Raw genomic sequence first — 12,956 nt, forward strand, 5'->3', positions numbered from 1 at the left:
TGGAATCAGAAAACCATGGATTGAATTATTACCGTGTTACAAAAAGCAAGTTGTAAATGTCCCTCAGCCTCAGTTTCCTCATGTGTAAAAATGAAAGTAATGATAGCACCTCCAGCACAGGGTGCTTTGAGGATCAAATGAGATGAAATGAAGCATGATTATTAGAGCCCTTTACACACCAAAAGTACCCAAAGATCTCCCATTCATATTCCATTAAGCTCCAAGGAAAGATGAGATTGAGAGAGAGGAAAGTGTTCAGACAATATAAGGTGGTGATGTCAAACTCACATAGAAATAGGGGTCATTTAACCACACATTAAGGACTCCTGAAAGTTTCATACTGACTTAAAAAATCACATATTAACATTATCTATATTCTATTCTATTTTTTAAATGTATTTTGTAAGTTATTTGCCAATCATTTTTTGGAATGAATTCTGTTTATTTTTTTCTTATTTAATATCTTATTTTCCCAATTACATGTAAAAACAATGTTAATATTCTTTTTTTAAATTTTGAATTATAAATTCTCCCCCTGCACCCTTCCCACCTAATTAAGAAGGCAAGCAATGACAGATTATACATGTGTAGTCATGCAAAATATATTTTAATGCAAATCATTCTGTGAAAGAAAACAGAAAAAAAAACAAGAAAAATAAAGAAAGTAAAGAAAAAGTATCTTGAATCTGCATTCAGGCTATACCAGTTCTTTCTCTGGAGATGGACAGTACCTTTTATCATAAGTCCTACAGAATTGTCTTTTATCATTGTACTGTTGAGAATAGCGAAGTTATTCAGAATCAATTGTCACACATGTATCGCTATTACTGTGTACAATGCTTTGGTTCTGATCATTTCACTTTGCATCAGTTCATGTAAGTCTTGCCAGGTTTTTCTGAGAACATCCTTTTTAAAGCACAATAGTATTCCATCACAATCATATACAACAACTTGTTCAACCATTCCACAATTGATGGACATCCTTTCAATTTCCAATTCTTTGCCACCACTAAAAAAACTTCTATAAATATTTTTGTACACATAGGTCCTTTTCCTTTTTTTTTTTTTTTTTTTTTTTGCTTTTTTAAAAAATCTCTTTTGGATACAGACTTAGTAGTAGTATTGATTGGTCAAAGGGTATACATGTTTTTATAGCCCTTTGGCCAAAGTTCCAAATTGCTCTCCAGAGTGGATGAAGCAGTGTACTACTTTACCAACAGTATATTAGTGTTTTAATTTCCCCACATTCCTTCCAACATTTGTAATTTTCCCTTTCTGTCATATTAGCCAGTCTGACAGGTGTGAGCTTATAGCTAAGAGTTGTTTTAATTTGCTTTTCTATAATCAATAGTGATTTAGAGGATTTTTTTTAATATGACTATAGATAGTTTTGATTACTTTGAAAACTCTGTTCATATCTATCTTTGATGATTTATCATTTGATGGGTGGCTCTTCTATGAATTTGACTCAGTTTTCTCTATATTTGAGAAATGAAGTCTTTATCAAAGAAACTCAATGTGAAAACTTTTTTTTTCACAGTAATGATTACAACTATGTATTTCCCTCCACCCTATTTTCCTACAGATTATCCTACTCTCTATCTCCTTTTACTCTGTCCATTCTCAAAAAGTTTTGCTTTTGTTTCTGACTTTTAGTCCCACTCCAAATTGCCCTCCCTTCTATCAGCTCCAACCACTCCCCCTTCTCTTATGTCCTTTCCCTTCTACTTTTGTGCATGGTAAGACAGATTTCTACACCCAACTGAGTGTGCATATTATTCCCTCTTTGAGTCAATTCTGATGAGAGTAAGGTTCACATGCTCCCCTCCCTCCTTCTACCATTTTCCCCTCCACAGAAAAATCTCTTTCAGGCCTCTTTTATGTCAGATATTTTAACACATTCTATCTCTCCCTTTCCCTTCTCCCAGTGCATTCTTCTTTCTCACTCCCTAATTTTATTTGAATTTTTTTAGATAATCATATCATCACATTCAACTCACACATCTACTTTCTATGTATATACTTTTTCTGTCTCTTTTTTATTTTTAGTTTTCAAAATTCACTTTTACAAGATTTTGAGTTCCAATTTTTTTCTCCCTGTCTCCCCACCCCCCTCCCCGAACAGCATGCAATCTGATATAGGCTATACATGTACAATCTTATTAAACATATTTCCACATCAGTCATGTTGTGAAAGAAGAATCAAAACCATGAGAAAGAAAAAAAAAGAGAAAATAGGATGTTTTGATCTGCATTCAAACTCCATAGTTCTTTCTCTGGATGTGGATAGCATTTTCCATCATGAGTCTTTTGGAATTGGATCATTGCATTGCTGAGAAGAGTTAAGCCTACCAATGTTAGTCATTGCACAATGTTGTTGTTGCTGTGGACAATGTTCTTGTTCTTCTCACTTCACTTAGCATCAGTTCATGTAATTTTTTCAAGTTTTTTTTTTTTTCTGAAATCCACCTGCTCATCATTTCTTATGGAACAATACATTCATACGCCACAACTTGTTCAACCATTCCTCAATTGATAGGCATTCCCTCAATTTCCAACACTGTGCCATCAAAAAAAGAACTACTATAAATATTTTTGTACATGTGGGTCCTTTTTCCTTTTATATGATCTCTAGGATACAGACCTAGTAGTGGTATTGCTGAATCAAAGGGTATGCACAGTTTTATAGCCCTTTGGACATAGCTCCAAATTACTGTCCAGAATGGTTAGATCAGTTCACAACTCCACCATAATGCATTAGTGTTCCAATTTTCCTGCATTTTCTCCAACATTTATCATTTTCTTCTTTTGTCATGTTAGCCAATCTGATAGGTGTGATGTGGTACCTCGTAGTTGTTTTAATTTATCTTTATCAGAGACACTGGCTGTAAAAATTGTTTAACAGCTTTCTGCTTCCCTTCTAATCTTGGCTGCAGTGGCTTTGTTTGTGCAAAACCTTTTTAATTTAATGTAATTGAAATCATCCAATTTAAAGTCTCACCCTTTATATCTAAATCATGTACCCATTTTTAACTTATTTTGGTATAAGGCATAAGATGGTGGTCTATGCCTAGTTTCTGCCGTACTATTTTCCAGTTTTCCCAACAGTTTTTGTCAAATGGTGAGTTCTTATCCCAGAAGTTGGAGTCTTTGGGTTTATCAAACAGTAGATTATTCTAGGCATTTATTACTGTATCTTGTGGACCTGATCTATTCCACTGATACACCACTCTATTTCTCAGCCAGTACCAAGTAGTTTTGATGATTGCTGCTTTATAATACAAGTTTAGATCTGGTACAGCTAGGCCACCTTCTCTTGCATTTATTTTCATTAATTTCCTTGATATTCTGGACCTTTTGTTCTTCAATATGAATGTTATTATTTTCTCTAGCACTATTAAATAATTTTTGGGATTTTGGTAGATATAGCACTGTAAATCAATGCAGGTAGAATTGTCATTTTTATTATATTAGCTCAGCCTACCCATGAGCAATTGACATTTTTCCAGATATTTAGATCTGACTTTATTTGTGTGAAAAATGTTTTGTAATTGTGTTCATATAGTTCCTGGGTTTGCCTTGCCCAAATATTTTATATTGTCTACAGTTACTTTAAATGGAATTTTTTTCTTTCTATCTCTTGCTGCTGGGCTTTGTTAATATATATAGAAATGGCAATGATTAATGTGGGTTTATTTTTATATCCTGCAACTCTGCTTAAGTTGTTAATTATTTCAAATAGTTTTTAGTTGATTCTCTAGGATTTTCTAAGTATAATACCAAATTATGTACAAAGAGTGATAGCTTTGTTTCTTCATTGCCTATTCTAATCTCTTCAATTTCTTTTTCTTCTGTTACTGCTGAAGCTAAGATTTCTAGTACAATATTGAATAACAGTGGTGATAATGGGCATCCTTGTTTCACCCCTGATCTTATTGAAATGCTTCTAACTTATCCTCATTATATATAATTTTTGCTGATGGTTTTAGATAGATGCTACTTATCATTTTAAGGAAATAGTTCCGAGATATTTAAATTGTTTCTTTCTGGTTGTTTGCAATATTTTCTCCTTGACTTAATAATGCTAGGACTTGGCTACAATATTCCTTGTCATTTTCATTTTGGGATCTCTTTTGGGAAGGAATTGGTGGATTCTTTCAATGACTACTTTACCCTCATCTATTATATCTAGGTAGTTGTATAAGCCTACTAACTGCCCTAATAATGAGAAAGCTTTTAGAAGTTATAAATAACATTTTCTCAAGTAGGAATAGAAATGGTTTAACCTTATCAAATCCCTTATGATTTCTCTTTTCTGTTTACCTTTTTATGCTTCTTTTTCATTCTGTATTTGAAAGTCAAATTTTCTATTCAACTCTGGTCTTTTCATCCAGAATGCTTGAAAGTCCTCTATTTCATTGAATATCTATTTTTTTACCCTGAAGGATTACACTTAATTTTGCTTAGTAGGTGATTCTTAGTTGTAATCCTAACCCTTTTGCCCTCTCAAATATCATATTCCATGCCCTCTAATCTTTTGTTGTAGAAGCTGTTAAATGTTGTGTTATCTTGACTGTGGATCCATGATCTTTGAATCATTTCTTTTTGGTTGCTTGCAGTGTTTTCTTCTTTGACCTGGGAAGTCTGGAATTTGACTATGATATTCCTTTAAGTTTTCATTTTGGGATCTTTCTTAGGAAATGATTGGTGGATTATTTCAATTTCTATTTTACTCTCTGGTTCAAGAATATCAGGACAGGTTTCCTTGACAATTTCTTGAAAGATGATGTCTAAGCTCTTTTTTTATCATAACTTTCAGGTCATCCAATAATTCTTAATTTTTTTCTCCTGGATCCATTTTTTCAGGTCAGTTGTTTTTCCAATAAGATATTCCACATTTTCTTCCACTTTTTTATTCTTTTGATTTCATTTGATTTTTTTTCTTGACATTTCATAAAGTCATTAGCTTCCACTTGTACAATTATAATATTCAAATAATTATTTTCTTCAGTTTGCTTTTGTATTTCCTTTTCTATTTGGTCAATTCTAATTTTTAAGCTATTTCTTTTAGTGATTTTTTGTGCCTTTTTTACCATTTGGGCTATTCTATTTTTTTTTATTCTATTTTTAAGGTGTTATTTTCTTCAATATTTTTTTTCAGCCAAAGACAAGGTTTATTAGAACATCATCATATTGGGCAGACTCTTAAGGAGTTTAGACATTAGTGAGCTATCGGCTAGATTATAAGAATCTGACCAGTGGCTGTATTTTAAGAATCTAAGCCTCTTCAATATTTGTGTGCTTCCTTTACCAAGCTGTTGACTCTTTTTACATGATTTTCTTGCTTTTCACTCTCGTTTCTATTCTCAATTCTAATTCTACCTCTCTTACTTAACTTTTAAAATATTTTTTAGCTCTTCCATGGTCTGAGACCATTTCATATTTTCATCTGAGCCTTTGGATGCAGAAATTTTGACTTTACTATTATTTTCTGAGCGTTTTGACTTTCTTTGTCACCATAGTAACTTTCTACGGTCAGAATTATTTTCTGTTGTTTATTTTTTTCTATTCTTAGAATTTCTAATTTTTTTTTATTTTACAATCTATTTCTTGATTTTTCATTCTATGCTAAAGTGGGTCTCTGCTTCCTGAATGGAAGAGTCCCAAGCTTCAAGTTTTTAGTATAGCTGTTTTCAGAGGTAATTCTGGGGACCTGTGAGGTTTTGGTTCTTCCAAGGTGTTATTATCTAGGGAAAGGTGTATTTGCTACTCTCCTGTATTATGCACTGGCTTTTGAACAACCACTTTTCAACCCTGGAACTATGACCAGGGTCCCTGCTCCACTGTGGCCATAAGCTCTGATGTGCTATTGTTCCTCCTTGCACTGGAACTGAGACCCAGGACTGCAACTCAAATCCAAGTACAGGCAATGCAACAAAGTCCAGACTCTGGTGCCAGCAAAATGACCCCCATAAATCTCCTTCTGACCCATTGTCCAATCCCCTTACTGTCTGTGGGCTGAGAAGTCTGGAAACCACCACTGCTGCCATTGATTCAATCACCTGGAGGCCTGATCTTGGTTTGCTGGGGCCCAGTCTATGAAGGCATACCTTGTGTTGAATTGTGTTCCACTCTCACTCTGGTGCAACAGACCTTTCCTACAGATCTTCTAAGTTGTCTTGGGTAAGAAAATTGTTTCACTCCATCTTTTTGTGAATTCTGCCACTCTAGAATTTGTTGAGAGTCATTATTTGAAGGAGAGGTTTGGAGGAGAGTTCCAGCGAATCCCTGCCTTACTTCACCATCTTGGCTGCACCTCCCCCCAGTTACATTTTAATCTGGTTTGGGCACACAGGTTATCACACTACATTTTGACACTTATAATATAAGGGGTATATAAGGGACTTAAGCTGTGACTTGAAAGAAGTTAGAGATTCTATGAGGTAGAGGAGAGGTTGGCAATACATTCCATGTGTTGAGGCTGGCCAATATAAAATCATGTGCGCTGAACAGAATAAAAGGCAATTTGAAAGGACAATAGGGCACAGGAAATGTTATAATGTATAATGAAACTGGAAAAGATAATGATGCTCCAGTTCTCGTGCTCAATTTCCTGATTTCTCTGGCATATTTGGGGTCCATATTTCTAGAAAAAGATTTATCTATAAGTGTATAAAAGACAGCAATCAAGAAAAATAGGTCAAGCCCAGGGGGTGAAGGGTTTTAAAAGTCCAAAAGTTGAGCTTTTATGTTTTTTTTTCTAGAGTAATAGGGAGCAACCAGAGTTTTTTGAATAGAGAAATAAGATGGCCAGAGCTATGCTTAAGACAAATCACATTGGCAATCATTGTGGAGGATAGGATTGGTGAGACTCTCATGGTAAGGAGACCAATAAGTTAGTTACAACATAGTCTATGAGAGAGCTGATAAAGGCTTGAACTAAGGGAATGACTATATGTAGAAAGAAAAGAAAAGATATGAGAGGTATTGTGGAGGTAGTCAGTCTGACTAATTGACTGATATTTAAAGGACATTTGGCAAGTTATTGGGTAGATGAAATGAGGAAGACTGAGGAGCCAATGGTAACTCCACAATTATTAACATAGGAGACTGATGAAACAGTGGTGCCTTTGACAGAAAAAAAAAGAGAGTTCATTAAAGTGGATGGTTTTGGTAGGGTAGGATTAAAAAGTATATTCTGAGCCATAGTAACACATCATTAACTTCCTTTTGGACATCTCAAACTGAATGTCCTATAGATACCTAGCGTTCAACTTGTCCAAAATAGAATGCATTACTTACCCCCAATCCTCCTCACTTTCAAACTTCTCTGTTATTTACAGGAATACCAACAATCTCCCAAGCTCACAAGTGTCATTCTCCACTCCCTAATTTCACTCATTCCACATATTCAGTCATTTGGTAAATCTTGTCATTTGTACCTTCACATTATTGTTTATATATGGCTCTTTTACATTGGCCCAGCCAAAATTCTGGGGTTGTTCAGAGACAACTAATACTTCAGGTGTTTTCAGGGCTGCTAATTTACCTTTGGTGTCAACCTGTCATTCAGTGCTCATCTTTTGCTCCAAGAAGCTGTTGCATGCGCAGTTGCTACACCCTGGTAAAACTGTCTTGAGAAATGGGCTAACCCAAGTTGAGGGTAACTAATAGACCTCAAATCTATCAGTGAGTTAGAGGGGTGTCTACCCCGACTTAAGCATGCGAAGACTCCCCCAGGTGGAATGGGCAGATGAGAACAATTTGTTCCAATCATCATGAAGGCTGATTAGGCAGGTGCTGTGGAGCACTTAGAGCTTGATCAGACATCAAATATGCCAATGTCATCCCCCGAATCCTGGGCCATTGCCAGTGATCCTGACTTTTTTGTCTCACCACTGGACTATGATAACTCTGAAAAGGAGAATGAGGTTGATGACTTTGTGCAACTCTGATTCACTTAAATCTAATTCACACACAAGTCAAAATATCACCCTCTGAATACATTGATCTTCAGTAGTGAAGGATGGATTTCTTCATTGCCATGCCAAAGTCAAATATCAAGCCCCCATCACTGAGTGAACAAGAAGATGCTGAACACCAAAGGCAGAGAAACCTTCGTGATGAAGGTCTTGGGCTTGCCATGATCCTGCTCAACCAATGAAGTCCAATGCTTCTTCTCAGAATGCAAAATTCAAAATGGGATAGCAGGCCTTCATTTCATCTATCCCTGAGAAGGCAAACCAAGTGGAGAAGCATTTGTTGAACTTGAATCAGAAGATGAAGTCAAATTGACGCTGACAAAAGACAGAGAAACTATAGGGTGTATGTGCTGAAGCATTCAAGTCAAATAATGTTGAAATTGACTGAGTGTTGAAGGATGCTGATCCAAATAGTCCTGGACACTGCTAAAAATAATTTTGTGCACCTTAGAGGACTCTCATTTGGCAGCAACAAGGAATAAATTGTTCAATTTTTTTTCAGAGTTGGAAATCATGCCAAATGGGATAACATTGTCAGTGGACTTCCAGGGCAGGTGTATGGGGGAGGCCTTTGTGTAGTTGCTTCACAGGAAATAGCTGAAAAGGCTCTAAAGAAACACAAGGAAAGAATAGGGCACAAGTACATTGAAATCTTCAAGAGCAACTGGGCAGAAGTTCGTACTCATTATGATCCTCCTGAAAAGCTAACGGCTATGCAGTAGCCAGGTCCTTATGACAGGCCTTGTGCTGGCAGAGGCTATAACAGCACTGGTAGAGGAGCTGGGTTTGAAAGAATTAGGTGAGGTGACTTACAATGGAGGGCATGGAGGCTATGGTGACTACAATGGATATAGTGATGGATATGGCTTTGGATCACATAGACTTGGAAGAGACCTCAATTATTGTTTTTGGTTTTTTTTCAGAAGTGTCTGATGGTAGATATGGAGATGGTGGGTCCACTTTCCAGAACACAATGGACCATTATGTGGACATGAGAGGATTGCCTTACAAAGCTACTGAAAATGATATTTACAATTTTTTCTCACCACTCAACCCTATTCTAGTTCACATTAAAACTGGACCTGATGGCAAAGTGATCGGAGAAGCAGATGTTGAATTCGCTACTCATGAAGATGCTGTGGTAGTTATGTCAAAAGACAAAGCACATGAGTAGCACAGGTATGTAGAACCCTTCTTGAATTCTATAGCAGGAGCAAGAAGTGGTGCTTATGGTAACCAAAGGATGGGAAGCATGGGCTTATCAAAGTAGACCAGTTTTGGTGGTTCAGCTAGCCACCAGCTTAGTGGGGGTTATGGAGAAGGTTACAGTAGTCAAAGCAGCATGAGTAAAGATGACCAAGTTTTACAGGAAAACTCCAGTGGTTTTCAATCAAACATTTCATATGGAGCCAAGGAGCAATGAACAGCATCTACTACAATAGTGGGAGCCATGCATCTATGGTAATAAACAAAATGGGAGGTAAGTCTGGTATGTCCAGAATGAGTGGTGGACAGAAAATGCAATTCTAATCATCAACTCTTGGTCAACATTTTTTTTAATGAATTTTAACAGTTTTGCAATACAAGCTTGTGATTTATGCTTACTGTAAAGGAAATTATGATTGTTTTGAAAAGTTAAGGTTCAATATTTTTGGACATGGAAAAACATTCAACTAGGATGTAATAACCAAGGTGAGTAAAGACAATAACTGTTAAGTAATTTCAGTTTCTCTCCAGGTAGTTATGTCGTAAGAGTGTACTTAAGCAGTAAGCACATCTAGGTATAAAGGTGTTAAATCCTGCCCTTATACCATATTATATGGAATGCTGAGATGCATGTTGGGAGATATGCTTTTTTGTGAAACAAATACAGTAGCTGTGTCTGTGATTCAAAGGTAAAACTTCTGACATGTTTGTTCTAGTTTATTTTACTTATTATCCTGTAAAGTAAGTACTTTTAAGTTTTTTTGGTTTTTTTTTTGTTTTTTTTAGTTAATGGAGACAATTTTGAGATGCAATTCAAATACTTTAGGATTTCATCTTGGTGTTTCTATTAAATTCTGAGGCCTTGATTTAAACTTCATTGTAAATTTCATTGTATTGTGATTTCCTTTTAAGATTATTGTGCTAAGTGAAACTTGTTAAATAAATCTTCCTTTAAAAAATGACAACTCTGTGTGCATATATGTATATGTATATATATGTATACATGTATGTATATGTCATCATTCCTTTTCAAAAATGAAGGACAAAAAACTGTATAGATAAAAAGATATTGTTAATAGGACCTGAACTGGCCTCTAACCTGGGACTGGCTGGTGCCAAACAGAGCAGGCCAGAGGCAGGCATGTCAAGTATTAAACAGAAATTTAATTAATTTCAGAGTGAAGAAAATATTTGCAAGTGGAAGACACCCCCCCTCCTGAAAAGGAGGGCTTAACATGCTGGGGCAAAGGCATGTCTTATATACATAAAAAACCACGAGTGGGCTGGATCATGACACAATCATTCTTAGCAGTTCCTACAGCAGGCTCATGCATGAACAATACAGGCATTCCTGGGTTCTGTGGGAATAGTTCTTAAGCTAATCCTTAAGTCTTAAGGATTATTGAACTTTGTGATTATTCAGTGGGATACCAAACCAGAGTTAACATGGTGGAAACAGGAGTGCAGTACCTGGTCCAGTTCACTTGGCTCTAACAAGAAACAGGGATTGTGATCATGTCAAGAGATGTGATGGATGGCTTCAGGCTGTACCATATAGGCTCTCAGGTCCCTGGGAAATGGGGGGATCTTCAAAAAATCTAAACAGTTATTGATTAATATGAAAATCATAAATTCCTCAGTGAAGACCTGGTGCTGTTCAAAGCAATACACTTTTCCAGAGGGTGAAATCATCAAGAGCACAAAGGATTGTTATGCAAAGCTCAGGCATAGCCTGCTTGCTGGGCCTTAGCTCTGGGAAACAGGATTTCTCCAAATACCTTGACTATATATATATATATATATATATATATAAAAAAGAGGGAGAGAGAGAGAGAGAGAGAGAGAGAGAGAGAGAGAGAGAGAGAGAGAGAGAGAGAGAGAGAGAGAGAGAGAGCTCCTTTGCACTCACACAGCCAATACTGTTTCAGGCCTTCATGATCTCCTGGATTATCTCAATAGATTTCTAACTAGACTCATTGCCACAAGTGTCTCCTCATCACAATCCATAGAATGGAGTCAGGAAGATTCATCTTCTTGAGTTCAAATCTAGCCTTAGACACTTACTAACTATGTAACCCTGGGCAAGTCACTCACTCCCATTAGCCTCAGTTTCCTCCTCTATAAAATGGGCTGGAGAATGAAATGGCAAATCACTCCAGTATCTTTGCCAATAAAATCCCAAATGAGGTAACGAAGAGTCAGACATGACTAAAAACAACTGAACAACAAGATTACTATGGTCGTGACCTACTGTGTATTATTTACTTAATCTATTCCAATGACCCACCACTCTATCTCTTAGCCAGTACCAAATTGTTTCAATGATAATTACTTTGTAATACAGTTTGAGCTCTGGTATGACTAAGCTACCCTCCTTTACATTTTTTTTTATTAATTCCCCTAATATTCTTGACTTTTTCTTCTCCCAGATGAATTTTATTTTTTTTAGCGCTATAAAATTATCTTTTGGAAGTTTGATTGGTATGGCACTGAATAAAAAAAAAATCAGCAGGTAGAATTGTTATTTTTATTATATTGTCTTGCCTTACCCATGAGCAATTAATATTTCTCTAAATGTTTAGATCTATCTTTATTTGTATGAAAAGTATTTTGTAATTGTGTTTTTATAGTTACTGGACTTGTCTTGTCAGGTAGACTACCAAGTATTTTTTTATTGTCCTCAGTAATTTTAAATGAATTTTCTCTTTCTATCTCTTCTTGTTGGACTTTGTTGGTAATACATAGAAATGGTGATGATTTATGTGGGTTTATTTTATAGCCTAAAGATTTGCTAAAGTTGTTGTTTTAACATTTTTTAAATTGATTCCTTAGATTTTGCTAAGCATATTATTATATCATCTGCAAAGAGTGATAGTTTTATTTCTTCATTGCTTTTTTATTACTTCAATTTGTTTTTTCTTGTCTTATTTTTATAACTAGATTTCTAGTACAATATTAAATAATTATTGTGGTAATGGACATCCTTGCTTCACCCCTAATCTTATTGGGAAGGCATCAAGTTTATCCCCATTACAGATACTTCTTGTTTTTAAAGAGAAAATATTTATCATTTTAAGAAAGGCTTGATTGATTCCTATGCTTGATAGTGTTTTTAGCAGGAATGGGTATTGTATTTTGTCAAGTGTTTTTTCTGCATCTATTGATACAATCATATGATTTTTGTTTTTATTTCTGTTGATATTGTCAATTTTACTTACAGTTTTTTTTTCTAATATTGAACCAGTCCTGCTTTCCTGGTATAAATCCCAACTGATCAATGGTGTATGATTTTCATGACATATTGCTGTAATCGTCATGCTACTATTTTCCTTTTTTTTTGCGTTGATAGTCATTAATGAAATGTGTCTATCATTTTCTTTCTTTGTTTTTACTGTTCCTGGTTAGGTATCAATATTATATTTGTGTTATAAAAGGAATTTGGTAGAACTCAATTTTTTCAAATAATTTATGTAGTATTGAGATTCGTTGTTCCTTAAATTTTTGGTAGAATTCACTTAAATTCCATCTGGTTCTAAGGATTTTTTTTTCTTAGGGAGTTCATTGCTGGCTTGTTCAATTTCTTTTTTCCAAGATAGGGTCATTTAGGCATTCTATTTCCTCTTCTGTTAATCTGAGCAGTTCAATTTTTATAACTATGCCTCCATTTCACTTTTCCAGATTTACTGCTACATAATTGGGAAAAATAGCTAATAATTGCTTTAATTTTATCTTCATTGTTGGTGAATCCACCCTTTTCTTTGTTTTTCT

General features: G+C 35.3%; 1 pseudogene; it reads left to right on the top strand.

Moving 5' to 3' along the window:
- The first annotated feature begins 9,401 nt into the window (after positions 1–9,401).
- Positions 9,402–12,956, top strand: part of LOC114037473 — a 99,587-nt pseudogene continuing 96,032 nt past the window's right edge.

This window comes from Vombatus ursinus, unplaced genomic scaffold (genome assembly GCF_900497805.2).
Source record: "Vombatus ursinus unplaced genomic scaffold, bare-nosed wombat genome assembly UNPS02000582.1, whole genome shotgun sequence".
In the NCBI taxonomy this organism is placed as follows: domain Eukaryota; kingdom Metazoa; phylum Chordata; class Mammalia; order Diprotodontia; family Vombatidae; genus Vombatus; species Vombatus ursinus.